Source organism: Cervus elaphus, chromosome 17, assembly GCF_910594005.1.
Source record: "Cervus elaphus chromosome 17, mCerEla1.1, whole genome shotgun sequence".
Taxonomy (NCBI): domain Eukaryota; kingdom Metazoa; phylum Chordata; class Mammalia; order Artiodactyla; family Cervidae; genus Cervus; species Cervus elaphus.
The window spans coordinates 30,039,243-30,066,229 of NC_057831.1; the positions used below are offsets into that span (position 1 = coordinate 30,039,243).

Below are 26,987 nucleotides of genomic sequence, written 5' to 3' on the forward strand. Positions count from 1 at the left end.
ATAATCATTATCTATAAGTTAAATTTCCCAAATAGTAAGATAATTTTGAATAAATCCATTAATACTTTCAAGGTAAAATTTTAGTTTACATCCTTCTGTGGTATATAATCTACTTATGTTGTCATACATAACATACATATGCACTGTACTTATTAATGTATATACATAAAAAATATATGTCCAAATATACACATATTTTAGTGTACTACCACAGAGTTGTGAAATCACAAGGCATGAAATGAGCCACGTTGTCTACAAATTGTAAATGTAGAGTAGTGTGTTTTTGTCATAGGACCATTTTTTATATAGGCTTCTGTCTAACCTTGCATTTTGAAGAATTATTAGAAACCTTAACCTTGAAAAAGTCTGTGGGAATACAGTTGCATAGCCAGTAAAATTAACAATTTGATCTAAGCATCTAGGTCATGGTTTAACTTTCTAAGCATAGTATAAACTAGCAGGAATCTTTGTTTATTTTCCCTCGAGGGCAAGTCTCTCTGACCTGTTTTGTTTGCTCCTGTAATCCAAACAATTAGAATAATGCTTGGTGCATATTAGGAGCTCAATAAATATTTGTTGAGTAAATGACTGAGTGACTTATGATTGTGTACAAGAGGGCAATATGTGAGTTTATATTGATAGAATTAACTGGATGAAGGGAGAAGGGATGTAGACCTTAGCAAAAAGAGAGAACTGTATGTTCAAAGGCCCTGACGCAGAAGATAATGGCCCAGTACTGAAAAACCTCAGAGTAACTGGAATATGGGAAAATGGTTTGAGATAGCCATGGAGATAGAAATGGACTATATATTTTTTACACTTTTTATTTTTCATTGGGATATAGCTGATTAATAATGTTGTAATAATTCCAGATGAACAGCAAAGGGGCTCAGTCATACGTATACATGTAACCATTCTCCCCTAAACTCCTCTCCCATCCAGGCTGCCTCGTAACATTAAGCAGAGTCCCATGTGCCACACAGCAGGTCCTTGTTAGTTAAGTAAGTAAGTGTTAGTCGCTCAGTTGTGTCCGACTCTTTGCGACCCCATGGACTGCAGCCCACCAGTCTCCTCTGTCCATGAGATTTTCCAGGCAAGGATACTGGAGCGGATTGCCATTTCCTTCTCCAGGGGGCCTTCCCAACCCAGGGATCGAACCCAGGTCTCCTGCACTGCAGGCAGATTCTTTACCAACTGAGCTGTAAGGGAAGCCTTTGTTGGTTACATATTTTAAATAAAGTGGTATGTAAATAGACTGTATTATAAAAATCTTTTTAGGCCATGATAAGAATGGTGGATTTTTTTCTTTTTTTTAATTGATTTGTTTATTTTAATTGGAGACTAATTACTTTACAATTTTGTGGTGGTTTTTGCCGTACATTGACATGAATCAGCCATAGGTGTACATGTGTCCCACCATCCTGAACCCCCCCTCCCACCACCCTCCTCACCCCATCCCTCTGGGTTGTCCCAAAATACCAGCTTTGAGTGCCCTGCTTCAAGCTTCAGACTTGCACTGGTCATCTATTTTACATATGGTAATATACATGTTTCAGTGCTATTCTCTCATATTGTCGCACCCTCTATCAGTCAGAAGCATTGCCGGATTTCAGGCAGGGTGGAGTTATGATTTGCATTTTGAGGAAATTATGCTTGTGGAGTTGAGAAAGGTTAAGAGTTCAGTGTGAGTGAAAACAGGGAGCCCATTTTTAGTAGGCTGTGTGGTACTCCAGGTAAGAGATGATGACGGCTGCCCTAGATGGTAGTGATGTAGAGGAAAGAAACTCCTCTTGTTTGCATAAGGTTGCAAAGTGCATGCGTGCATGCTCAGTCATTTCAGTCATGTTCAACTCTTTGTGACCCTATGGACTGTAGACTGCCAGGCTCCTCTGTCTGTGGGATTCTCCAGGCAAAAATACTGGAGTGGGTTGCCATGCACTCCTCCAGAGGATCTTCCCAACCCAAAGATCGAACCCAGGTCTATCCCACTGTAGGCAGATTCTTTATCATCCGTGTCACCAGGGAAGTCCAAGAATACTGGAGTGGGCAGACTATCTCTTCTCCAGGGGATCTTTCTGACCCAGGGATCAAACCAGGGTCTCCTGCATTGCAGATGGATTCTTTACCAGCTGAGCTCCCAGGGAAGCCCAAGTTCACAGAGTACCATGCACTTTCTCCATTCCATTTATCAGTGTTTGTGATTGCCTGTTTGTTTGTATGACTACTGAGTAATATCTGCCCATACAATCTCTGATCTCTATGTCTAGTTTGATTCTCCATCCTACACTAGCTTTTAACTCAACACCTGGCATGTAGTAACTGCTCAAAAAATATTTGTTGACTGAATGAATGAAAGCACATTCAAAATTAAAACCATCTTGTCACCATATATCAAAGTAAAGAGAAACTTGTTAAACAATCCATGTGTGAAACTTTAGAATTTTTAAAGAAATCTCAAAGTACTATAAAAACCTTAAAATGTATGGAAATTCTAGGGCTTATTGTGTTTTCTTAATGTTTCTAAAAGATGATTGGCTGAGATAGCTCCACTTTGAGTAGCCCCCTAGCTTATGAGGCAATTTATTCCATTGCCAAAGAACTGCGCTTTGAAAGTAATTCTTATGATAAAACAAAAACCTATATTCTTTTCACTCCCATTATTAATCCTAGTTCTGAATTCTGGAACATCACAGGAAAAATCCAGTCCTTTTATTATTTTAGGAATTATATAAGTATTTAAAGGTAGCTCTGTTGAGTCCACTCTCAAGGTTAAACAATCTAAGCTGCTAGTGGCTCAGCAGAGAATCCACCTGTGATGTCAGAGCCATAGGAGACATGGTTTCAACCCCTGGTTCTGGAAGATCCCCTGGAGGAGGGCATAGCAACCCACTTCAGCATTCTTGCCTAGAGAATGCCATGAGCAGAGGAGCCTGGCTACCGTCCAGGGTCGCAAAGAGTTGGACACAACTAAAGCAACTGAGCAAGCAAGCATGTACAGCATGCTTTCTAGGCTTTTTATAATCCTGAATGCCCCTTTTGGAGGCATTCTAGTTTGCTACTGATCCTAAAATGTATGCCTTCACTTGGAGAGTACTACATCATGTACGTGCGTATGTATGTATGTATGTAGTTTTTAAATTTATGAGGCTAAGAGTCAACACAATACTGCAATTGTGATATCACCAGCCCAGCATGTAGTGGGTTTACAGCTTTCTACAATCTAAATATTGTCTTTAAATTATTTTAAAAACTTAATTGACTGAGGAAAAGTCACATACCTAAGTTGGGTTCTCCTCATTCAGATCTCATGCTTCTACCTATGTGATTATTTCCCATTACATGCGAACCTCAAGATTTTCATAGTAAAAACATAATGATCAAAAATATAAATGATCCTTGCCATGGTACACTTACATTGATTAAAAACAATAATTATCAGCATGTTTCTAATTTCCAAGCAGGATTCAAAACAATTATTTAAACTCAAATACTTTTTAATAAAGTCTGGTTTTCACATAGAAGCATAGATAATGTTGCACATGGAAGTCAAGTGCTCTTTGTATAAAGTGTGGCTCATCCAAGGAATGCACATGTTTTCTAAAAGATAGTTCCAAACTGAGGAACTTTTCAATTTTAATTAGGATAATAATACCTACCACATTAATATGGCTATTTTCTCACATCTAATAAGTCTGTCAGTACAAATCTAAAAATATATTTAAGCACATGAAACAAAATCATGTCCAATTATTAAGTGCAGCTATAATTTTAATCTGTTTGTTAAACCTAGATCAAATAATATTATAGCCATTATGGCTGATAAACTGAAGTCTAAATACTACAGGATTATTGAGTAAATTATTAATTATGGAGTCTAGCTGAATCAGAATCCATTATAAGCTATAGTAGCTTTTATTAAACTTAATCACTGCTATAAATATTAACACTGTCATTATAAGTATAATGGAAAATGTCAAGAAATTTCTCATTTTGAAATGTATTATTTTGCATCTTTTCTTATTGGATCTTCTAATAATAGATAAAATAGGACCTGTAAGAATTCTTTAAAAGAAATTGATATGGATAGAAATAGAAAAATTGAATGTGCATAAGAAAAATGTATATCATAATATATCAAAAGCTAACAACAATTTTACAGTCAATAATTTTTGCTATATGTAGGTAATATGTTATCCTAACAAGAAATTTGACATCTATGGTATGTATTATATAGTTTAATAACTAATAATGATTAATATTACATCTATATGATATTTAATAATGGTATGCAATAATCACATACTGTATATAAACACACATACACACACATATATATATGTTTTCATAAGTATGTAGATTTTTGAACTGGATCACATTTAAATACAATAGTCTCCCCTTATTCTTGGGAAATAGGTGTCAAAACTCCCAATGGATGCCTGAAACCACAGATAGTATTAAACCCTATGTATGCTACTTTTTCCTAGACACATATACCTATGATAAAGTTTAATTTATAAATTAGGCACAGTAGGAGATTAACAATATTAATGAAATAGAATAGTTGTAACTATATACTGTAATGAAAGTTACATGACTGTAGTCTCTCTCTCAAAATACCTTATGATACAAATTTTTTTAAGATTTATTTTTCATGTGAACCATTTTTTAAAATAATTTTTATTTATTTAATTTTGCTTGTGCTGGGTCTTTGTTGCTGTGCGGCTTTTCTCTGATTGCAGAGAGTGGGGGCTACTCTTTGCTGCCGTGCGCATGATTCTCATTGCGGCGGCTTCTCTTGTTGTGGAGCCTGGGCTCTAGTGCACACGGGTTTCAGAGGTCGCAGTACATGGGCTCAGTAGTTGCAGCACGTGGGCTTAGCAGTTGTGACTTCCGGGTTCTAGAGCACAGGCTCAGTGGTTGTGGTACATTGGGCTTTGTTGCTCCGCAGCATGTCGGATCTTCCTTGACCAATGATCGAACCTGTGTCTCCCGCATTGGCAGGCCGATTCTTTACCTCTGAGCCACAAGGAAAGCCCCTCACGTACAAATTTAATGCTTTTTTTTTTAATCTTTGCTAAGCACTTTCCACACACTGTGGCTATAACTAGCGCAGTTTCAGACGCAACAACAAAACTGGTACAAATTTCTTTTTACTTCTCTGCAATGTCATGGATAGAAGATTCCTTCTTACCATAGATTTTAGCAACCTCAGCAAGCTTCCTTTCCTTACCAAGTTGAGAACTTTCACCTTTTCACTTAAAGACTTATGGCTTCACTTATGGCTTCTCTTTGACACATCTGAACTGACAGTATCACTACTCTTGCACTCTGGGACCATTATTAAGTAAACTAACAGTTACTTGAACACAAGCACTGTGATGCCAAGACTGTCCATCTGATGACCACGATGGCTGCTAAGTGAGTTATAGACAGATTACACAGGACAAACAGGGTTCATGTCGTGAGATTTCATTGTGCTACTCAGAAAAACATGCAATGTAAAACATATGAATTGTTTATTTCTGGAAACCTTCATTTAATATTTTTGTACTGGGTTGACTGCAGGTGACTGAAACCTCAGAAAGTGACACTGTGAATAAGAAGGAAATACTGTAATTTTTTGCACTTATTTATTTTTCTATAGGCTGAGCAGTTATCAGATTTTTAGTAAATAAATGCTAATTGTAACTTCATATTCACAACAGATTCTTTTCACATAACAAGTTCGTTTGGTAGAACAATTGTTAGTTTGTACAATAAATAAGTCTCAGCTCATGAAATTAAAAGAAATAATACCATCTGGACAGTTACTTAAAAGCTGGACCAGATGGTCACTTCTGGTTTTATTCATTTGTATTAATCTTTGTTTTTTATTGTAATTTCTGTTAGTTGAATAAATTTCCTTTTATTGCAGATAAGAAGCATCCTATAAATAAATCAGAACCAGTGCAATGATCTTTGAACTTTTGCTTCAATACTTAGGTACTATGAATTCTGAAAGACTGTATTATTCCTTCACACAATTTTATAATTTTTAGTCAATGCCAAATTTCTTCATAAAACTTTCAGTTCAGTTCAGTTCAGTCTCTTAGTCGTGTCCGACTCTTTGTGACCCCATGAATTGCAGCACGCCAGGCCTCCCTGTCCATCACCAACTCCCGGAGTTTACTCAGACTCATGCCCATCAAGTAGGTGATGCCATCCAGCCATCTCATCCTCTGTCGTCCCCTTCTCCTCCTGCCCCCAATCCCTCCCAGCATCAGGGTCTTTTCCAATGAGTCAACTCTTCGCATGAGGTGGCCAAAGTATTGGAGTTTCAGCTTCAGCATCAGTCCTTCCAATGAACTTTAAGTAGTTGTAATTTATATTTTCTAACATGTAATTTTTGATTCATTTTTTAAAAGTCTTGTTTCATTTCAAAATGTAACAAGTAGATTTTGCACAGCAAAGGAAACCACAAACAAAACAAACAACCCTCAGAATAGGAGAAAATAGTTGCAGATGAAGCAACCAACAAGGAATTAATCTCCAAAATATACTAACATCTCATACAGCTCAATATAAAAATAAATAAATAAATAAATAACCCAATCACAAAATGACTCTATTTTCCAATAAAAAATGAATAAAAAATAAGATGTGACAAGTGGAATCTAAATATCATAGCAGCCTTATCCTTGCTATCATTCATATTTTTAAAATACAGTCAGAAATTTAACATCATGAACTTTCTCTTGAACTCATATATCCCTTCTAATTACCCAGATAACTTTATTAATATGTAATATTATTAAGTTTTATCTTTTGTAGATCCCCTATCATAATTTTCAGTAAGGGAATATTTGTGTAAATTGAAATATAATTTTAAAAATTTCTTGTGACTTCAAGGTTCTCAAGTCATAAAAATTTCTTTTGGATTGAGTTAGAACTATTTGTAATACAAACTTGAGTAATAAAACTTGAATATATTACATGTTTTATGATAGTTACTATAAATAGCAAAATTTTATTAGAATGCATCTCTTAATGAGATAAATGTAGTTTTATTCCCCAATTAATTTACATATGTAGGGATGAATATTATTTATGGCTATAATAAGATAGAGTTCACTGCTATTTCTATTCTATTTGATCTACTATCGAATAGCAATCAGTTAGGTACTTTTGAATTTCGTTGAAAACAGAGGATTAGAAACCATGTGATTTGCAAATAAAGTTGCTACAGTTAATAGATTAGTTTACTTCATCAGGACAAATACCAAAATTTGTAATGGTCATTTGATTTAGTGCTGAAGTGGGCCTTCTACACTAAATTCAACAGTGGCTGCAACACAGGATGAAAGAGAAGCGGGATTTTTTTTTTCTGAAGTAAGAAAAGGGCAGTTGTGAAGGGGGATGTGAGATAGGAAGCCAAGTTAGATACAGGTATGCTTAATCAAGCTGATCTTGTGTGTGTGTGTGTGTATGTTGTTGTTTTCTAATTGACCACGTCAAAGCCTTTGACTGTTTGGATCACAATAAACTGGTAAATTCTGAGAGACGGGAATACCAGACCACCTGACCTGCCTCTTGAGAAATCTGTATGCAGGTCAGGAAGCAACAGTTAGAGCTGGACATGGTACAACAGACTGGTTCCAAATAGGAAAAGGAGTACGTTAAGGCTGTATATTGTCACCCTGCTTATTTAACTTATATGCAGAGTACATCATGAGAAATGCTGGGCTGGAAGAAGCACAAGCTGGAATCAAGATTGCTGGGAGAAATATCAATAACCTCGGATATGCAGATGATACCACCCTTATGGCAGAAAGTGAAGAAGAACTAAAGAGCCTCTTGGTGAAAGTGGAGAGTGAAAAAGTTGGCTTAAAGCTCAACATTCAGAAAACAAAAGTTTTGGCATCTGGTCCCATCACTTCATGGCAAATAGATGGGGAAACAGTGGAAACAGTGACAGACTTTATTTTGGGGGCTCCAGAATCACTGCAGATGGTGACTGCAGCCATGAAATTAAAAGATGGTTACTCCTTGGAAGAAAAGTTATGACCAACCTAGATAGCTTATTAAAAAGTAGAGACATTACTTTGCCAACAAAAGTCCATCTAGTCATGGTTTTTCCAGTAGTCATGTATGGATGTGAGAGTTGGACTGTGAAGAAAGCTGAGCATTGAAGAATTGATGCTCTTGAACTGTGGTGTTGGAGAAGATTCTTGAGAGTCCCTTGGACTGCAAGGAGATCCAACCAGTCCATCCTAAAGGAAATCAGTCCTGAATATTCATTGGAAGGACTGATGTTAAAGCTGAAAGTCCAATACTCTGGCCACCTGATGTGAAGAGCTGACTCATTTGAAAAGACCCTGATGCTAGGAAAGATTGGGGGCAGGAGGAGAATGGGACGACAGAGGATGAGATGGTTGGATGCCATCATCGGCTCAATGGACATGAGTTTGAGTAAACTCCAGGAGTTGGTGATGGACAGGGAGGCCTGGCATGCTGCAGTCCATGGGGTCGCAAAGAGTAAGACACGACTGAGTGACTGAACAGAACTGAAGGAAGTTTGAAGATCTCTGATCTAGTCCAGTGTTCCACTAGCAAGATAATCCATTTTAAGACAACCTTGAGAGGTATTAATAGCCATTGGTAGCCTTACATGTCCTCATTACCTCAATTCAAGTTTAAATGTCCAAGGTACCCTCAGGCTGGGGAAGAGGAAAGAGTATGGAGAAGGTGATTTTATTCCAGTTACTGATACCAAACTTTTAATCCAACTGTACTGAATTTCTAATTCCTCTTAATTGTTCTGGACCATAGTGGGTCCAAGCGCAATAGTAACATGTATCACACCATCTTAAGGATTCCCTGCCTTCAATGATTTTAACCAGAGCTAGCATCCTGGAGAGACTTCCCTAGTGGCTCAGATGGTAAAGTGTCTGCCTACAATGCGGGAGACCTGGGTTTGATCCCTGGGTCAGGAAGATCCCCTGGAAAAGGAAATGGCAACCCACTCCAGTACTCTTGCCTGGAAAATCCCATCCTCGAGAATCAGTCTGTACTTTAATGAGGAAACTCTTCAAATATACACAGCACTCAGTATCAGAAAGATCCATTTCTGCAGTCACTGAAGGTTCAACAACATTTGTTGGATTGACTTTGTTTTACTAATAACACTGATCATAATTTCTCCCTTTAGTTATTGTATAGCTCACATTTTATCATCTTGTCTAGACATATATCAGAAAAAAACTAACCTTCTATCTGTGTCACTCCCTTGGGATAATCTAGACAATTATCCTAAAATAAAATGGTGTTACTTTTAAATATAAAGTTTTCTTAAGATTCATGCTGAACACTAGTGAACTTTAACTTGGAAACATATAAGCTCACGACTCATTGGACCTATAATTTTTCCATGGATTGATACAAGCTTACCAAATGAAATATGTAGGATTTACCTATCTCCTTTTTTTTAGAAAATACTATAACTTTTGCCAGTTTTTCAGCCTTATGTCATCTCTGCCACTTATACTGATTTACCAGCTATCATAAGAATTATATATGAGAGTTTGTATATATATGTACGTGTGTGTACATGAATTCTCTGCTCTAGGGTTTGTCTTTACATAGACAATGCTAATGTAAGGTATCTATGTATTTATCTTCTGTCTTGGTTTTAATTTCTTTTAAAATAAATAATACTTTATTTCATTTGACAGGAAATGAGGAAGCAAAATATTAATTTTATTAAATGAGTTAGAACATGCTGCATGACAATGCTATAATGGTATAATTTTTGTTTTAATCAATTTGAGCAAAAAATATATTTCAATATGGCATTTTAAGTATTGGGCATCATCCACTTAAGCTGACATTCAAGCATGGATTATTAATGTGTGGACTGTAACACCCCATTCATATGAGCATTTAAGCCACTGGTGTGTATTCTGTTCATTGTACTCTAGTGAGGTTTTTATTGTCTGAATACATAATTTTCCTTAGGGTAGTTCTCACATTCTAACATGGTCATTATCATAACAAGTGCACCAGGGTTTTTTTGTCCCTCCCTTAGCTTGTATATTGGTTATCAAACACTACTCTAAAATGTTCTTCTCCAAATGACATGTTTCCTTAATAATGTTTACAAAATGAAGCAAGAATTTAACTTTAGTAATTGTTTGTAATAAATGGAAATATGAAATCATTATCAATGTCCCAATATTTAATAATTATAAATATTTAATAATTCAGGAAAGACTGAGTGAATGGAGAATTTCAAAGTCCAGGTTCTTTAAAAGTAACACTTTTGCATTTAGTCATTCAGATAGTAACTGGGTACCTAGTGTGTGTCAGGGACTGTAAGAGGCACTATGGAATCTGTAGGATATAAGAAAGATTCATGACTTTAAGACACTTTCATTTAGTTGGAGAACAGAGAGAGGTCTGGTGGTGGGGATGAAAGAAATAAACAGGAAAATGTGAAGAGTGGAAATGGAAGTGGGCACCCTCTTTAGGTATTTGATTATTGGTGACCTCAGATACTGCAGCTGGAGAAGGACATGACAACCCACTCCAGTGTTCTTGTCTAGAGATTCCCAGGGACGGCGGAGCCTGGTGGGCTGCTGTCTATGGGGTCGCACAGAGTCGGACACGACTGAAGCGACTTAGCAGCAGCAGCAGCAGCAGATACTGGAGGGTAGGAAGTTGCAGTAATGAAATGGATGTTCCCTGACAAGCCTGAAACATTTTTTATCTACGAGATTGTCACCCTTGGAATTGACTCAGTCTAATTTTACAATTTTTCCTGCCCTGTACTTTTAAAACTATTGTTGTTGGTCAGTTGCTAAGTCATCCAGGTCTTTGAGATCCAATGAACTGTAGCACGTCAAGCTTCCCTGTCCTTCACCATCTCCTGGAGTTTGCTCAGACTCATGTCTGTTGAGTCAATGATGCCATTCAACCACCTCATCCTCTTTTGTGCCCTTCTCCTAGTGCCTTCAATCTTCCCCAGTGTCAGGGTCTTTTCCAAAATGAGTCAATTCTTCACATCAGGTGACCGAAGTACTAAAGTTTCAGCTTCAGCATCAGTGTTTCCAATGAATATTCAGGATTGATTTCCATTAGGATTGACTGATTTGATCTCCTTGCAGTCCAAGGGACTCTCAGGAGTCTTCCCCAGCACCACATTTCAAAAGCATCAATTCTTCTTTTGGTCCAACTCACATCCATACACGACTACTGGAAAAACTATATCTTTGACTAGATGGATCTTTGTCAGCAAAGTAATGTCTCTGATTTTTAATATGATGTCTAGGTTTGTCATAGCTTTTCTTCCAGGGAGCAAGCGTCTTTTAATTTCATGGCTGCAGTCACCATCCACAGTGATTTTGGAGCCCAAGAAAATAAAGTCTGTCACTATCTCCATTTTCCCCCCATGAAGTGATGGGACTGGATGCCATGATCTTAGTTTTTTTTCTGAATGCTTAGGGGTTTTTTTTTATTTATTTTTTTATTGAAGGATAATTGCTTTACAGAATTTTGTTGTTTCCTGTCAAACCTCAACCTGAATCAGCCATAAGTATACATATATTCCCTCCCTTTTGAGCTTCCCTCCCATCTCCTTCCCCATCCCACCCCTCTAGGTTAATACAGAGGCCCTGTTTGAGTTTCTTGGCCATTAGGCAAATTCCCATTGGCTATCTATTTTACATATGGTAATAAAAGTTTCCGTATTACTCTTTCCATGCATCTCATTCTCTTTTCCCCTCTCCCCATGTCCACAACTCTATTTTCTATGTCTGTTTCTCCATTGCTGCCCTGTAAGTATTCTTCAGTACTGTTTTTCTAGATTCTGTATATATGCGTTAGAATATGATATTTATCTTTCTCTTTCTGACTTACTTTGTATAATAGATTCTAGGTTCATCCATCTCATTAGAACGGACTCAAAGGCATTCTTTTTTTTTTTTTTTTTTTTAGGCATTCTTTTTTATAGCTGACTAATATTCCATTGTGTGCATGTACCAATACTTCTTTATCCATTCATCTGTTGATGGACATCTAGGTTGCTTCCATGTTCTAGCTATTGTAAATAGTGCTGTAATGAACAATGGGATACATGTCTCTTTTTCAACTTTGGTTTCCTCAGATTATATCCTTAGGAGTGGGATTGCTGGGTCATATGGTGGTTTTATTCCTAGTTTTTTTAAACAAATCTCCATACCGTCTTCCATAGTGGCTGCATCAATTTACATTCCCACCAACAGTGCAAGAGCATTCCCTTTTCTCCACATCCTCTCCAGCATTTATTGTTTGTAGACTTTTTGATGATGGACATTCTGACCAGTGTGAAGTGATATCTCATTGTAATTTTGATTTGCATTTCTCTAATAATGAGTGATGCGGAGCATCTTCTCATATGTTTTTTAGCCGTCTATATGTCTTCTTTGGAGAAATGTCTATTTAGGCCTTTTCCCTACATTTTGATTGGGTTGTTTGTTTTTCTGGTATTGAGAAGTGTGGGCTGCTTGTGTGTTTTGGAAATTAATCCTTTGTCAGTTATTTCATTTGCTATTATTTTCTCCCATTCTGTGGGTTGTCTTTTCATTGCCTATAGTTTCCTTTGCTGTGCAAGTTTTTAAGTTTAATCAGGTTCCACTTGTTTACTTTCATTTTTATTTCCATTACTCTAGGAGGTGGGTTATAGGGGATCTTGCTTTGACTTATGTCATCAAGTGTTCTGCCTTTGTTTTCCTCAAAGAGTTTTATAGTTTCTGGTCTCACATTTAGGTCTTCAATCCATTTTGAGTTTATCTTTCTGTATGGTGTTAGGAAGTGTTCTAGTTTCATTCTTTTATATGTAGCTGTCCAGTTTTCACAGCACCATTTATTGAAGAGACTGTCTTTGCCCCATTGTATATTCTTGCCTCCTTTGTCAAATATAAGGTACCCATAGGTGCATGGGTTTATTTCTGGGCTTTCTATCTTGTTCCATTGGTCTATATTTCTGTTTTTGTGCCAGTGCCATACTGTCTTGATGACTGTAGCTTTGTAGTATAATCTGAGGTCAGGAAGGTTGATTCCTCCAGCTCCATTCATGTTTCTCAAGACTGCTTTGGCTATTTCAGGTCTTTTGTATTTCCATATGAATTGTGAAAATTTTTGTTCTAGTTCTGTGGAAAATCTCATTGGTAATTTCACAGGGGTCACAGTGAATTTATAGATTGCATTTGGTAGTATAGTCATTTTCACAATATTGATTCTTCCTACCCAGGAACATGAAATATCTCTCCATCTGTTTATGTTGTCTTTGATTTCTTTCATCAGTGTCTTAGAATTTTCTGTGTACATTCTTCTATCTCCTTAGGTAAGTTTATTCCTAGATATTTTATTCTTTTTGTTGCTATGGTGAATGGGATTGATTCCTTAATTTCTCTCTCTGATTTTTCATTGTTAGCACATAGAAATGCAAGTGATTTCTGTGTATTGATCTTCTATCCTGCAACAACACTAAATTCACTGATTAGCTCTAGGAATTTTCTGATACTAGTCTTTAGGGTTTTTTCTATGTACAGTATCATGTCACCTGCAAACAGTGAAAGCTTTACTCCTTCTTTTCTGATATGGATTCCTTTTATTTCTTTTTCTTCTCTGATTGCTGTAGCTAAGATTTCCAGAACTATGTTGAATAATAGTGGGGAAACTGGACACCCTTGTCTTGTTCCTGATCTCGGGGGGAATGCTTTCAGTTTTTCACCATTGAGAATAATGTTTGCTGTAGGCTTATCATATGTGGCCTTTACTATGTTGAGGTAGGTTCCTTCTATGCTCATTTTTTGAAGAGTTTTCATCATAAATGGGTGCTGAATTTTGTCAAAGGCTTTTTCTGCATCTATTGAGATTATCATATGATTTTCATCTTTCAGTTTGTTAATATGGTGTATCACATTGATTGATTTGCATATATTGAAGAATCCTTGCATCCCTAGAATAAACCCAACTTGATCATGATGTATGGGCTTTTTAATGTGTTGCTAAATTCTGTTTGCTTAAATTTTATTGAGGATTTTTGCATCTATGTTCATCAGTGATATTAGCCTGTAGCTTGCTTTTTTGTGTTGTCTTTGTGTGGTTTTGGTATCTCGGTGATGGTGGCCTCACAGAATGAGTTTGGAAATATTCCTTCCTCTGCAATTTTTTGAGAGTTTTAGAAGGATAGTCATTAGCTCTTCTCTAAATGAAAGAATTCTCCCATGAAGCCATCCAGTCCTGGGATTTTGTTTTTTGGGAAGTTTTTGATCACAGCTTCAATTTCAGTGCTTGTAGTTGGGTTGTTCATAATTTCCATTTCTTCCTGGTTCAGTCTTGGAAGGTTGAACTTTTCTAAGAATCTGTACATTTCGTCCAGGTTATCCATTTATTGCCATATAGTTGTCATCATAGTCTCTTATAATCCTTTATATTTCTTCATTGTCTGTTGTAACCTCTCCTTTTTAATTTCTAATTTTGTTGATTTGATTCTTCTCTCTTTTATTCTTGATAATTCTGGCTAAAGCTTTGTCAATTTTGTTTCTCTTCTCAAAGAACCAGCTTTTAGTTTTATTAATCTTTACTATTGTTTCTTTCATTTCTTTTTCAGTTATTTCTGCTTGTATCTTTATGATTTCTTTCCTTCTACTAATTTGGGGATTTTTTTTTTCTTTTTTTTCCAGTTGTTTTAGGTGTAAAGTTAGGGTTTTCTATTTGATGTTTTCCTTGTTTCTTGAGGTAGGATTGTATTACTATAAACTTCCATTTAGAACTGTTTTTGCTGCTTTCCATAGGTTTTGAGTTGTCATGTTTTCATTGTCATTTGTTTCTAAAATTTTTTTATTTCCCTTTTGATTTTTTCAGTACCCTGTTGGTTATTTAGAAATGTGTTATTTAATCTCCATGTATTTGTGTTTCTTACAGTTTTTTTCTTGTTGTCTGATATCTAGTCTTATAGCATTGTGGTTGGAGAAGATGCTTGATACGATTTCAATATTCTTAAATTTACTGAGCTTTGATTTGTGACCCAAGATGTGGTCTATCCTGAAAGATGTTCCAATTGCACCTGAGAAGAAGGTGTATTCATCTGCATTTGGATGGAATGTCCTGAAGATATCAATGAGATCCATCTCATCTGATGTATCATTTAAGACTTGTGTTTCCTTATTAATTTTCTGTTTTGGTGATCTGTCCATTGGTGTGAGTGGGGTGTTAAAGTCTCCTACTATTATTGTGTTACTATAGAGCTCTCCTTTTATATCTGTTAGTGTTTGTCTTATGTATTGAGGTCACCTGTGTTGGGTTCATAGCTATTTACAATTGTTATGTCTTCCTCTTGGATTGATCCCTTGATCATTATGTAGTGTCCTTCCTTATCTTTTGTAATCTTCTTTATTTTAAGGTCTACTTTGTCTGATATGAGGATTGTTACTCCAGCTTTCTTTTGCTTCCCATCTGCATGGAATATATTTTTCTGTCCTCTCAGTTTCAATCTGTATGTGTCTTTAAGTCTGAAGTAGGTTTCTTGTAGACAGCATATATATGGGTCTTGTTTTTTTTTGTTGTTGTTGTTGATTTCTTTGACTTTATTTTTTAGAAGATTGTACAAAACACTTCAAAGTGTCATTTTTTTTTTTACCACTTATCTTCTTCTTTTTTTTTTTTTAATTTTTTATTAGTTGGAGGCTAATTACTTCACAACATTTCAGTGGGTTTTGTCATACATTGATATGAATCAGCCATAGATTTACACGTATTCCCCATCTCGATCCCCCCTCCCACCTCCCTCTCCACCCGATCCCTCTGGGTCTTCCCAGTGCACCAGGCCCGAGCACTTGTCTCATGCATCCCACCTGGGCTGGTGATCTGTTTCACCATAGATAGTATACATGCTGTTCTTTTGAAATATCCCACCCTCACATTCTCCCACATAGTTCAATAGTCTGTTCTGTATTTCTGTGTCTCTTTTTCTGTTTTGCATATAGGGTTATCGTTACCATCTTTCTAAATTCCATATATATGTGTTAGTATGCTGTAATGTTCTTTATCTTTCTGGCTTATTTCACTCTGTATAAGGGGCTCCAGTTTCATCCATCTCATTAGGACTGATTCAAATGAATTCTTTTTAAAGGCTGAGTAATATTCCATGGTGTATATGTACCACAGCTTCCTTATCCATTCATCTGCTGATGGGCATCTAGGTTGCTTCTATGTCCTGGCTATTATAAACAGTGCTGCGATGAACATTGGGGTGCATGTGTCTCTTTCAGATCTGGTTTCCTCAGTGTGTATGCCCAGAAGTGGGATTGCTGGGTCATATGGCAGTTCTATTTCCAGTTTTTTAAGAAATCTCCACACTGTTTTCCATAGCGGCTGTACTAGTTTGCATTCCCACCAACAGTGTAAGAGGGTTCCCTTTTCTCCACAGCCTCTCCAGCATTTATTGCTTGTAGACTTTTGGATAGCAGCCATCCTGACTGGCGTGTAATGGTACCTCATTGTGGTTTTGATTTGCATTTCTCTAATAATGAGTGATGTTGAGCATCTTTTCATGTGTTTGTTAGCCATCTGTATGTCTTCTTTGGAGAAATGTCTGTTTAGTTCTTTGGCCCATTTTTTGATTGGGTCATTTATTTTTCTGGAATTGAGCTGCAGGAGTTGCTTGTATATTTTTGACATTAATCCTTTGTTTCTTCATTTGCTATTATTTTCTCCCAATCTGAGGGCTGTCTTTTCACCTTGCTTATAGTTTCCTTTGTAGTGCAAAAGCTTTTAAGTTTCATTAGGTCCCATTTGTTTAGTTTTGCTTTTATTTCCAATATTCTGGGAGGTGGGTCATAGAGGATCTTGCTGTGATTTATGTCGGAGAGTGTTTTGCCTATGTTCTCCTCTAAGAGTTTTATAGTTTCTGGTCTTACATTTAGATCTTTAATCCATTTTGAGTTTATTTTTGTGTATGGTGTTAGAAAGTGTTCTAGTTTCATTCTTTTACAAGTGGTTGACCAGCTTTCCCAGCACCACTTGTTAAAGAGGTTGTCTTTTTTCCATTGTATATCCTTGCCTCCTTTGTCAAAGATAAGGTGTCCATAGGTTCGGGGATTTATCTCTGGGCTTTCTATTCTGTTCCATTGATCTATATTTCTGTCTGTGTGCCAGTACCATACTGTCTTGATGACTGTGGCTTTGTAGTAGAGTCTGAAGTCAGGCAGGTTGATTCCTCCAGTTCCATTCTTCTTTCTCAGGATTACTTTGGCTATTCGAGGTTTTTTGTATTTCCATACAAATTGTGAAATTATTTGTTCTAGTTCTGTGAAAAATACCATTGGTAGCTTGATAGGGATTGCATTGAATCTATAGATTGCTTTGGGTAGAATAGCCATTTTGACAATATTGATTCTTCCAATCCATGAACACGGTATGTTTCTCCATCTGTTTGTGTCCTCTTTGATTTCTTTCATCAGTGTTTTATAGTTTTCTATGTATAGGTCTTTTGTTTCTTTAGGTAGATATACTCCTAAGTATTTTATTCTTTTTGTTGCAATGGTGAATGGTATTGTTTCCTTAATTTCTCTTTCTGTTTTTTCATTGTTAGTCTATAGGAATGCAAGGGATTTCTGTGTGTTAATTTTATATCCTGCAACTTTACTATATTCATTGATTAGCTCTAGTAATTTTCTGGTAGAGTCTTTAGGGTTTTCTATGTAGAGGATCATGTCATCTGCAAACAGTGAGAGTTTCACTTCTTCTTTTCCTATCTGGATTCCTTTTACTTCTTTTTCTGCTCTGATTGCTGTGGCCAACACTTCCAAAACTGTGTTGAACAGTAGTGGTGAGAGTGGGCACCCTTGTCTTGTTCCTGATTTCAGGGGAAATGCTTTCAATTTTTCACCATTGAGGGTGATGCTTGCTGTGGGTTTGTCATATATAGCTTTTATTATGTTGAGGTATGTTCCTTCTATTCCTGCTTTTTGGAGAGTTTTAATCATAAATGAGTGTTGAATTTTGTCAAAGGCTTTCTCTGCATGTATTGAGATAATCATATGGTTTTTATCTTTCAATTTGTTAATGTGGTGTATTACATTGATTGATTTGCGGATATGGGTCTTGTTTTTTTATCCATTCAGTCAGTCTATGGCTTTTGGTTGGAGCATTTGGTTCATTTACATTTAAAGTAATTATTGATATATTTATTCCTATTGCCATTTTCTTAATTGTTTGGGATTGATTTTATAGATCTTTTTCCTTCTCTTGTATTTCTTGACTATATAAGTCCTTTTAACATTTGTTGTAAAGTTGGTTTGGTGGTACTGAATTCTCCTAAGTTTCGCTTGTCAGAAAAGCTTTTTATTTCTCCATCAATTTTGAATGAGATCCTTGCTGGGTACAGTAATTTTGGTTGTAGATATTTCCGTTTGATTACTTTGAATATATCCTGCCATTCCCTTCTGGTCTGCAGGGTTTTTGCTGAAAGATCAGTTGTTAAACATATGGGGTTTCCCTTGTATGTTACTTGTTGCTTTTCTCTTGCTGCTTTTAATATTCTTTCTTTGTGTTTAGTCTCTATTAGTTTGCTTAGTATGTGTCTTGGTGTGTTTCTCCTTGGGTTTATCCTGTATGGGACTCTTTGTGCCTCTTGGACTTGATTGACTATTTCCTTTTCCATGTTGGGGAAATTTTCAACTATAATCTCTTCAAAATTTTTCTCTTACCCTTTTTTTTTGTCTTCTTCTTCTGAAACCCCTATAATTTGAATGTTGGTGCATTTGATATTGTCCCACAGGTCCCTAAGACTTTGATTCCCTAAGACTCAGTTATTTTCATTCTTTTTACTTTATTCTGCTCTTCAGAAGTTATTTCCACCATATTATCTTCCAGGTCACTGAGTCGACCTGTTTTGGATATTCTGCTGTTGGTTCCTTCCAGAGTGTTTTTAGGTTCAGTAATTGTGTTGTTTGTTTCTATACATTTATTCTTTAATTCTTCTAGATCTTTGTTAATTGATTATTGCATTTTCTCCATTTTGTTTCAAGATTTTTGATAATTTTTACTATCTTTATTCTGAATTTTCTTTTTCAGGTAGTTTGCCTATTTCCTCTTCATTTATTTGGACTTCTGTGTTTCTGATTTGTTCCTTCATTTGTGTTGTGTTTCTCTGCATTTTCATTATATTTTTTTAAACTTATTTTGTTTGAGGTCTTTTCTCAGGCTTCAAGGTTGAATTCTTTCTTCCTTTTGTTTTCTGCCCTCTTAAGGTTGATCCAAAAGTTTGTGTAAGTTTTGTATAGGGTGAGATTTGTGCTGGGTTTTTGTTTGTTTGTTTGTTTGTTTGTTTTTCCTATGATGGGCAAGGCTGATTGAGGTGGTAATCCTGTCTGCTTATGATTGGGTTTGTAATTTTGTTTTGTTTGTTGTTTAGATGAGGTGTCCAGCACAGTGCTTCTGGTGGTTGGGTGATGCTGGGTGCTGTATTCAAGTGGTTTCCTTAGGGTGAGTTCTTACTATTTGATACTCCCTAGGGTTAGTTCTCTGGTAGTCTAGGGTCATGGAGTCAGTGATCCCACTCCAAAGGCTCAGGGCTTGATCTCTGGTTAGAAACAAAGATTCCACAAGTGGTTTGTTATGGCATTAAGTGAGATTAAAACAAATACCCAAAAACAAGAAACCAAAGATGAACTCCAGACAAATGGCTGTTACAAAATCAGGCAAATAATGTTTAAAATAATGGAATATACACATGTACATATACACCCATAAACAAAGTCAAAACAGTCAAATTAAAATAAAGTACAGTAGATTCACCCAGGAAACAAAGGGAATCAAAAATTATATTTACCAATTAAGAACAAAACCAACTAAAACACAAATCAGAAAACAAAACTAAAGCAAGCTGCCAAGTGGGGAATAAAGCATTGAAAACAAAACTAACAAATATGTTGAGAGGAAAGGAAAGAAAGAAAAGAAAGAAAGAATAGATATTGAAAATTAAATAGAGGTAAATGAAGATTTATATACATTAAAGATTAACTGCAAGGAGAAAAGAACAGTAGGAAAGGCAAACAAAGGAATAAATATAGAAAAAAATATAATAGGTTTAAAAAATTAAAATTATAAAGAAGAGAAAAGAAAAAAAAAAGGGAAGAAAAAATAAAAATGGAAAACTCCACAAAACTGCAGAAGCCCAATGTAAAGGCACAGGTTTATAGTAACAATAAAAAGTGTGACTGAATATACACATATACATATACACCCATAAGCAAAATCAAAACAGTCCAACAAAAATAAAATACAATAGATTGATCCGGCAAACAAAGGAAACCAAAAATTATATCTACCAGTTAAGAACAAAAATAACTAAAGTACAAACTGGAAAACAAAACTAAAGCAAGGTGCCAACTGGGGAAGAAGGCAATGAAAACAAACCTAACAAATATGTTGAGAGGAAAGGAAGGAAAGTAAAGAAAGAAAGAATAGATATGCAAAGTTAAAAAGAGGTAGATAAAGAAGATTTATATATTAAAGTTTAATTGCAAGGGGAAAAAACAGGGAAAGCAAACAAGGGAGTAAATGTAGGAAAAATAATTTAAAAATTAAAATTAAAGGAAAAAAAAAAAGAAAACTCCACAGAACTGTAAAAGCCCAGAAGCCCAATGTAGAGGCAGAGGTTTATAACAGCAATAAAAAATGTGACTGAGGGAAAAAAAAAAAGCTCAAAAGCTTAATTAGATTTCATAGTGCCAATTAAAATCAACAACTACAACAGAGCAGGGAAATAAAGGAAAAAGAAAAAGAAAAAATACAAAAGAATCTACAGAACAAGTCAAAACATAAGAATAATAAGTGTTTTTCTTGAGTCACTGCTGTCAGAGTCCTTTCCCTCGCTGGGAGTCAGAGTCCACCTCACCTCCCTAGGAGGCCCTCCAACACTGTGCTGGTCTCTGGACCTGCTGTGGGGGCAGCTCAGAGTCTGACCTGGTCCTACTCCTGTGTGTTCTTGCCCCCAATGTCCACAGCTAGCAGAACTAGTGTGTTTTCTTTTGTGGGAGCTCTCAATGCCCTTTTATATGTTCCATAGACACAGAGTCTGCCTAGTTGATCCTGTGGATTTAATCTTCAGCTTGTGCAGCTGGTGGGAAGGTTTGGGGTCTTCTTCCTTAGCCACACTGCCCCTGGGTTTCAATTGTGGTTTTATTTCCACCTCTGCATGTGGATCGCCCACTGGGGTTTGCTCCTGAGGCTGCCCTGGAGGACTTGGGTTTGCTCCTGAGGGCCAGGCGTGGAAGTGGTGCAGCTGCTTGGGTCGCAGGGGTTCTGACAGCACCAGGTCCTCAGGGGAGTTGGTGGCTAGGGCAACAGGAAATACAGTGCTCTAGAAAGGTATGGCAACCAGTATTGGCTAATACACTCCAGTATTCTTGCCTGAAGAAACCCCTGACAGAGAAGCCTGGCAGGCCACAGTCTACAGGGCTGCAAAGAGTTGCACACAACTGAAGTGAACCCTACACACATAGATGTGAGGTTTCTTTGCCTGTGGCAGCTCTGCCCCAGTGAGAGTTGAGCGTGAAGGTGGCACAGCTGCTTGGCTTGCGGGGACCCTGGTGGTGCGAAGTGTGCAGGGACACGGACTGCCTCCACCCCAGGAGTTATGGCCCTATCAGAGTCTTTTTTCAAGCCTCTTGTAACTGGCGATCAGAAGGCTTCTGGACAGTCTTTCTCTGGGGCTCTGCCCATTCAGGCACTTAGAGGGCTCCCTTGCCTGGGGTCCTTCTCTGTTGTTTGGTGCATTCCGTGTGTCAGGCACATAGAGGAGACCCCCCTGGCTGGGGTCCTACACTGTAGATCAGCACATCAGGCACTTAAAGGGGCACCCTGGCTGGGGTCCTTGTCTGTAGTTCAGTGTCAGGCATTTGATGGGCCAGCCTCTCTGTTGTTTTGTTGCCGATGCTGGCAGGTGGGGACAGAGAAGCTGTGGTGGTGGCTCCACCCCCTACTCATGACTCAGCAGTATCACCTTGTTTCCATGGCTGCCCAGCTTTCCTCCAAAGGCATTTCCCACCACAGTCTCCTCCCTCACATCCCCTTGATCTGTCTCTCCACAGCCAACAGCAGCCCTCGCCCTGGGATTGCTCCACAATCCCTAAACTCCAGCTCCCAGCTGTTGTGCCTTCCAGGGGACCTGCATCCCTGCCCAGGGTATATACAGCTGTGGCAAGGACTGTCTGATTCTCATTCCATTTAGGCTATCACATATCAGCTGGTTCACTCTCAGCCTTAAACGTTTCTCCTCTGACTCAGACAGTTGCCCCATGTGGGGATTGGACCCCTGCTTCAGTTCCCCCAGGAAATGGCAACCCACTCCAGTATTCTTGCCTGGAAAATCCCACGGATGGAGGAGCCTGGGAGGCTGCAGTCCATGGGGTCACAAAGAGTCAGACACGACTGAGCAACTTCACTTCACTTCAGTTCCCCCACCCACTGAGGGCAGGGCCAGTCCTACTGACACTCCTGTTTTTCCCCCTAGTCCCTTCATTCTACCAAGTTTTGCGTGGTTCTTTTCTGCTGGTCAGGTACTCCTGTCCGCTCCCAGCTGGTGTTCTGCGTGCACTTCTGTGTCTGAAGGTGTATTCCTGATGTATCTGTGCAGAGAGATGTACTCTACATCCACCTATTCCTCCACCATCTTGTTCTCCCCTGAATGTTGAGTTTTAAGCCAGCTTTTCAACTAGCTCCTCTTCACTTTATGCCATTAGGCTGGTGTCATTTGCATACGTGAGGCTGTTGATATCTTGATTCCAGCTTGCAATTCATCCAGCATGGCATTTCGCATGGTGTACTCTGCATATAAGGTAACTATATCTTCTCCATTTCCTTCTGTGTTTCCTTCTGTCCCTCTCTTTCTGCCAAATTCTCATTTTTATTTTATTCCTCAGTTATATGAGAAACATAGAAGTCCTATAACCCCAGTTTTATTTTGGGAGATTATGAAAATGGGAAGACTGGCAGAAGTCAGAATGTACAATCCAGTAGCACTGGCTAGTATGATATGGAAAATCTCCATGGGCAAGGAAGGAGTCCCACACCAGAACTGTAGTTTTTATAGGGAAGATGCAGGAGAGTAGAAAGGGTAGACTTAATACCAAATCCAGATCTGATCTGATAAACCAGATGCACGCAAACAAACTGGGTGAGCTGGAGCACATGATCCCACTGTTACTATGTGTGCAGGACTCAAATGGATGAATGTTGAGGTTAGTATATTTCTAAGCTAGCATACAAATCAAGGGCTGTAGTATTTGGGGTTGTGGGGAGCTCTGCTCTGCTGTTCTAGCATCTGGTGATACAAAGTTCAAAACCGTGGAAGCCATCCTCAATGTTTTCACACTATAAACATAGGCATAGATATGCAAACAAATAATATGCCCAGGTAAGGGAGAAATTCCCCACCCCACCCTCCGTCTTTTGGAGGAGTCACTGGTTATTTCAGAAACAACAAATAAGGTGATGTGGCAGTAATTTGATGGGAAACTGAATAATGAGTGGACATTAACCAGTTCTGTTCATGTGAGTTAAGGACTGCCCTGGTGGCAGTAGTGATGAAGATCCTGCCTGCCAATGCAGGAGACTTAAGAGATGTGGGTTTGATCCCTGGGTTGGGAAGATCCCCTGGAGAAGGAAATGGCAACCCACTCCGGTATTCTTACATGGAGAATCCCATGGACGGAGGAGCCTGGTGGGCTACAGTCCATAGCATTGCAAAGAGTCAGGCACAACTGAAGTGACTTAGCATGCATGCATGCATGCATGTGAGTTTAAAAAGGTGCCTTAGGAAGTAAATCAGGAAATTATGCAGCATTGGGCTAAATAGATATTTTGAAGAAGGAGACTGAGATCACACATTTCTTCAAACTCCACAGCCTGGCCACTGACTGAGGAAAGCATAATTTGGGATGGAGTTTTGTACTGATTTAGAGGGTATAAAGAAATTGAGGTGAAGCTTTGACCTTGAAGTGAAAGAGATGTCCCAAGTGTCCCAGCACATGTTAGGAGAAAAGATGTTGTCCAATGAAACCACCTACAACCAAGGGAAGCATGAAGTTAAAGGAGATGCTTACAAAGACGAATTCTCATCACCTGGAAGGGATAGAAAACTACAATTTTGAAACATGAGTATTTATCTACTTATTGTATTATATTTTGTACTATCTTTTAATATAACAAAAGTACTATTGAAAATACCATATTGTCTTAACTTTCTTGAGGGAGATAGGTTGCTGTTCAGGCTCAGGTCAAAATGTAAGTGTATGACAAAACCCACAGAGAGAAGTAAGCCAGAAAGATAAGGAACATTACAGCATACTAACACATATATATGGAATTTAGAAAGATGGAAACGACAACCCTATATGCAAAACAGAAAAAGAGACACAGAAATACAGAACAGACTTTTGGACTCTGTGGGAGAAGGTGAGGGTGGGATGTTGCGAAAGAACAGCATGTATATTATCTATGGTGAAACAGGTCACCAGCCCAGGTGGGATGCATGAGACAAGTGCTCGGGCCTGGTGCACTGGGAAGACCCAGAGGAATCGGGTGGAGAGGGAGGCGGGAGGGGGGATCGGGATGGGGAATATGTGTAACTCTATGGCTGATTCATGTCAATGTATGACAAAACCCACTGAAAAAATAAATAAATAAATAAATTTAAAAAAAAGAAAAAAGAAAAAAAAACCCACTGAAATGTTGTGAAGTAATTAGCCTCCAACTAATAAAAAAAAAATAAATAAATAAAATAAAAAATTTAAAAAAAATAAATTTAATGTGAAAAAAAATGTAAGTGAGAGTTAAGATCTCAGCATGAGCACTTTGTAATGAAATAGACTGTAGCTATATGTGAGAGCTGGGAGTGGGGGGTGAAAGTTTCAGCAGCAGGTGTTCAGAAATGTCCCCCAAACATCACTGTGACTTTGGCTCTTGAATTTGATGGTGTCTTTATAGAGGACTGATTACACTTGGGTATCTTTGCCCTTCTGTGAGGTTAGAAATATCAGGAGGGGGTTGGGGAGGCAGCTGGTTCTACATGTTGGGAGAGGCTGCTGTTTCATCCAGTCCTACACAGATGGGCCCACAAGTAAATCACCAACTGGAGGATGCTGATTCCAGTATAAAGACATTTCCTCCCCACCCTGCCTAGTGAGACAAGCAAGGACTTCTATATTTATGCAATCATTTATTCCTTTATGCATTTCCTAAATATTTATCGACTACCTGCTAAGCTCTGTGTTTTCTGCCAATGGCCAGAGAAAGGCAGCGCCCCTGTGATGGTGCCATAGGCAAAAGTCAAGTCCTGCAGAGAGTTCAGACTCCAAACAATTGCAGGAGGGGAGCTGCTGCAGCTCTGGGCCACTTCAGCATGCAGACGAGCAGAGCGCTCTGCAAGGCCCGTCGCTGTATACTTCTGCATCTGCTCAACTTCAGACAAGCCTGCAGATAGGAAATGTCACTAAGAGATGTAGAAAAGATTTCGCCAGCCTCTGAAGTCTGAGCAGGGACACTGAAGGAGAGAAAAGACAGTAAAATAATAAAAAGAAAAGAAAAAGAGTAATTTTTGCAGAAGAGAAAAGAGTAAACTAAAAGGGAGATAGCAAAGTGATATGACCTAAAAGAAAAAGCATTGAACTTAGTACAAAAATCCTGTTTCTCGTGCACTTACTATATTCCATGCATTGTATTAGGTCATTTGATACCATTCACAATGTGATGCTTGATAGCAACTGTATTTATTCATGCCCTATTTAAAGATAAATAAGCCAAAGTTTATTTGGTTGGGTTAAGTCAAATCATATCAAAAGTGGAACTGATAACAGTAATCTCCTATTCTGTTTTCTGGTTGTCTTGGAAAGATCCTAGAAGACATGGTTATTGCTGCTGATTTTATTATTAAAATATCTTGATTTGGATAAGTAAATTTGACATTTTGAAGCTCAGTTTCCTTGTCTATAAAATTATCTTCCCTAAGGTCAAATTCTAATCATGATAGAAAAATTTTCTTTGGCTCTTTATATAATAGAAGAGAGATGGAGAGAAAGTGGGGGGGGGGGGATGTGAAAAGAAAAAGGCTAAGACAGTAGAAAAATAGGTGATGGAAGGACCCAGCATAAAAATTAAAAATGCTAGAAGGAAATCAGGAGTTGTAGATTGCAGGAGGAGTAAAACTGTGACTATATAACGGCGTGTGTGAGAGATCTACTGAAGCATTACCTGTAAATAATGGGAAGTTGATGATAGAGTGGTATTTAGCCTAGGTCTCAAGAGAAAGAACTGGTTGACTACCCCCTATATTTACATGCACACACACTCCCCAACCATCAATACCACATACAACAATTACTAACCTTGAAAATCATGGCAAGTTGCCTCATAAGGCAAACACAAAATGCAGAGACCATTGTTAGCCCCATGTGGCTCAGCTGGTAAAGAATCTGCCTGCAATGCAGGAGAGCTGGGTTCGATCCCTGGGTTGGGAAGATCCCCTGAAGAAGGGAAAGGCTATCCAATCCAGTATTCTGGCCTGGAAAATTCACGGACTGTATAGTCCATGGGGTCATGAAGAGTCGGAGATGAATGAATGACTTTCACTTTCATTGTTAGCCAAGTGGCATTTGGCCTGGAGGACGGACATACCCTGAGCGACTCACACTTTCACTTTTAAGGGAACACAGGCAACTCCTCTTGTGTGTATGACAAGTTAGATTTTCTATGTCCCAGCACTGTCATGGACTCTGGCTTCAATTCTTTTCTCTCTTTACATATCCAGTCCCCTCCAGGAAACAGGTGAGCTCAGAACTGGGCTAGAAGGGCTCTTGCATCCACTGCTTCATCAGACAAGAATTTCAAACACAACCTTTCCTGTTGCCTACTCAACCAATTCTGTCAATCTCTTCTCTTTAGATATTCCACATTCATCTGATTAC

General features: G+C 38.0%; 1 long non-coding RNA gene across 1 annotated transcript; it reads left to right on the forward strand.

Moving 5' to 3' along the window:
* The first annotated feature begins 855 nt into the window (after positions 1-855).
* On the forward strand, positions 856-25,665 carry LOC122673471. Its single transcript, XR_006334689.1, has 3 exons — positions 856-1,005; positions 8,672-8,678; positions 25,655-25,665. It is a non-coding gene; the product is annotated as an uncharacterized LOC122673471 (long non-coding RNA).
* The last annotated feature ends 1,322 nt before the right edge of the window (positions 25,666-26,987 follow it).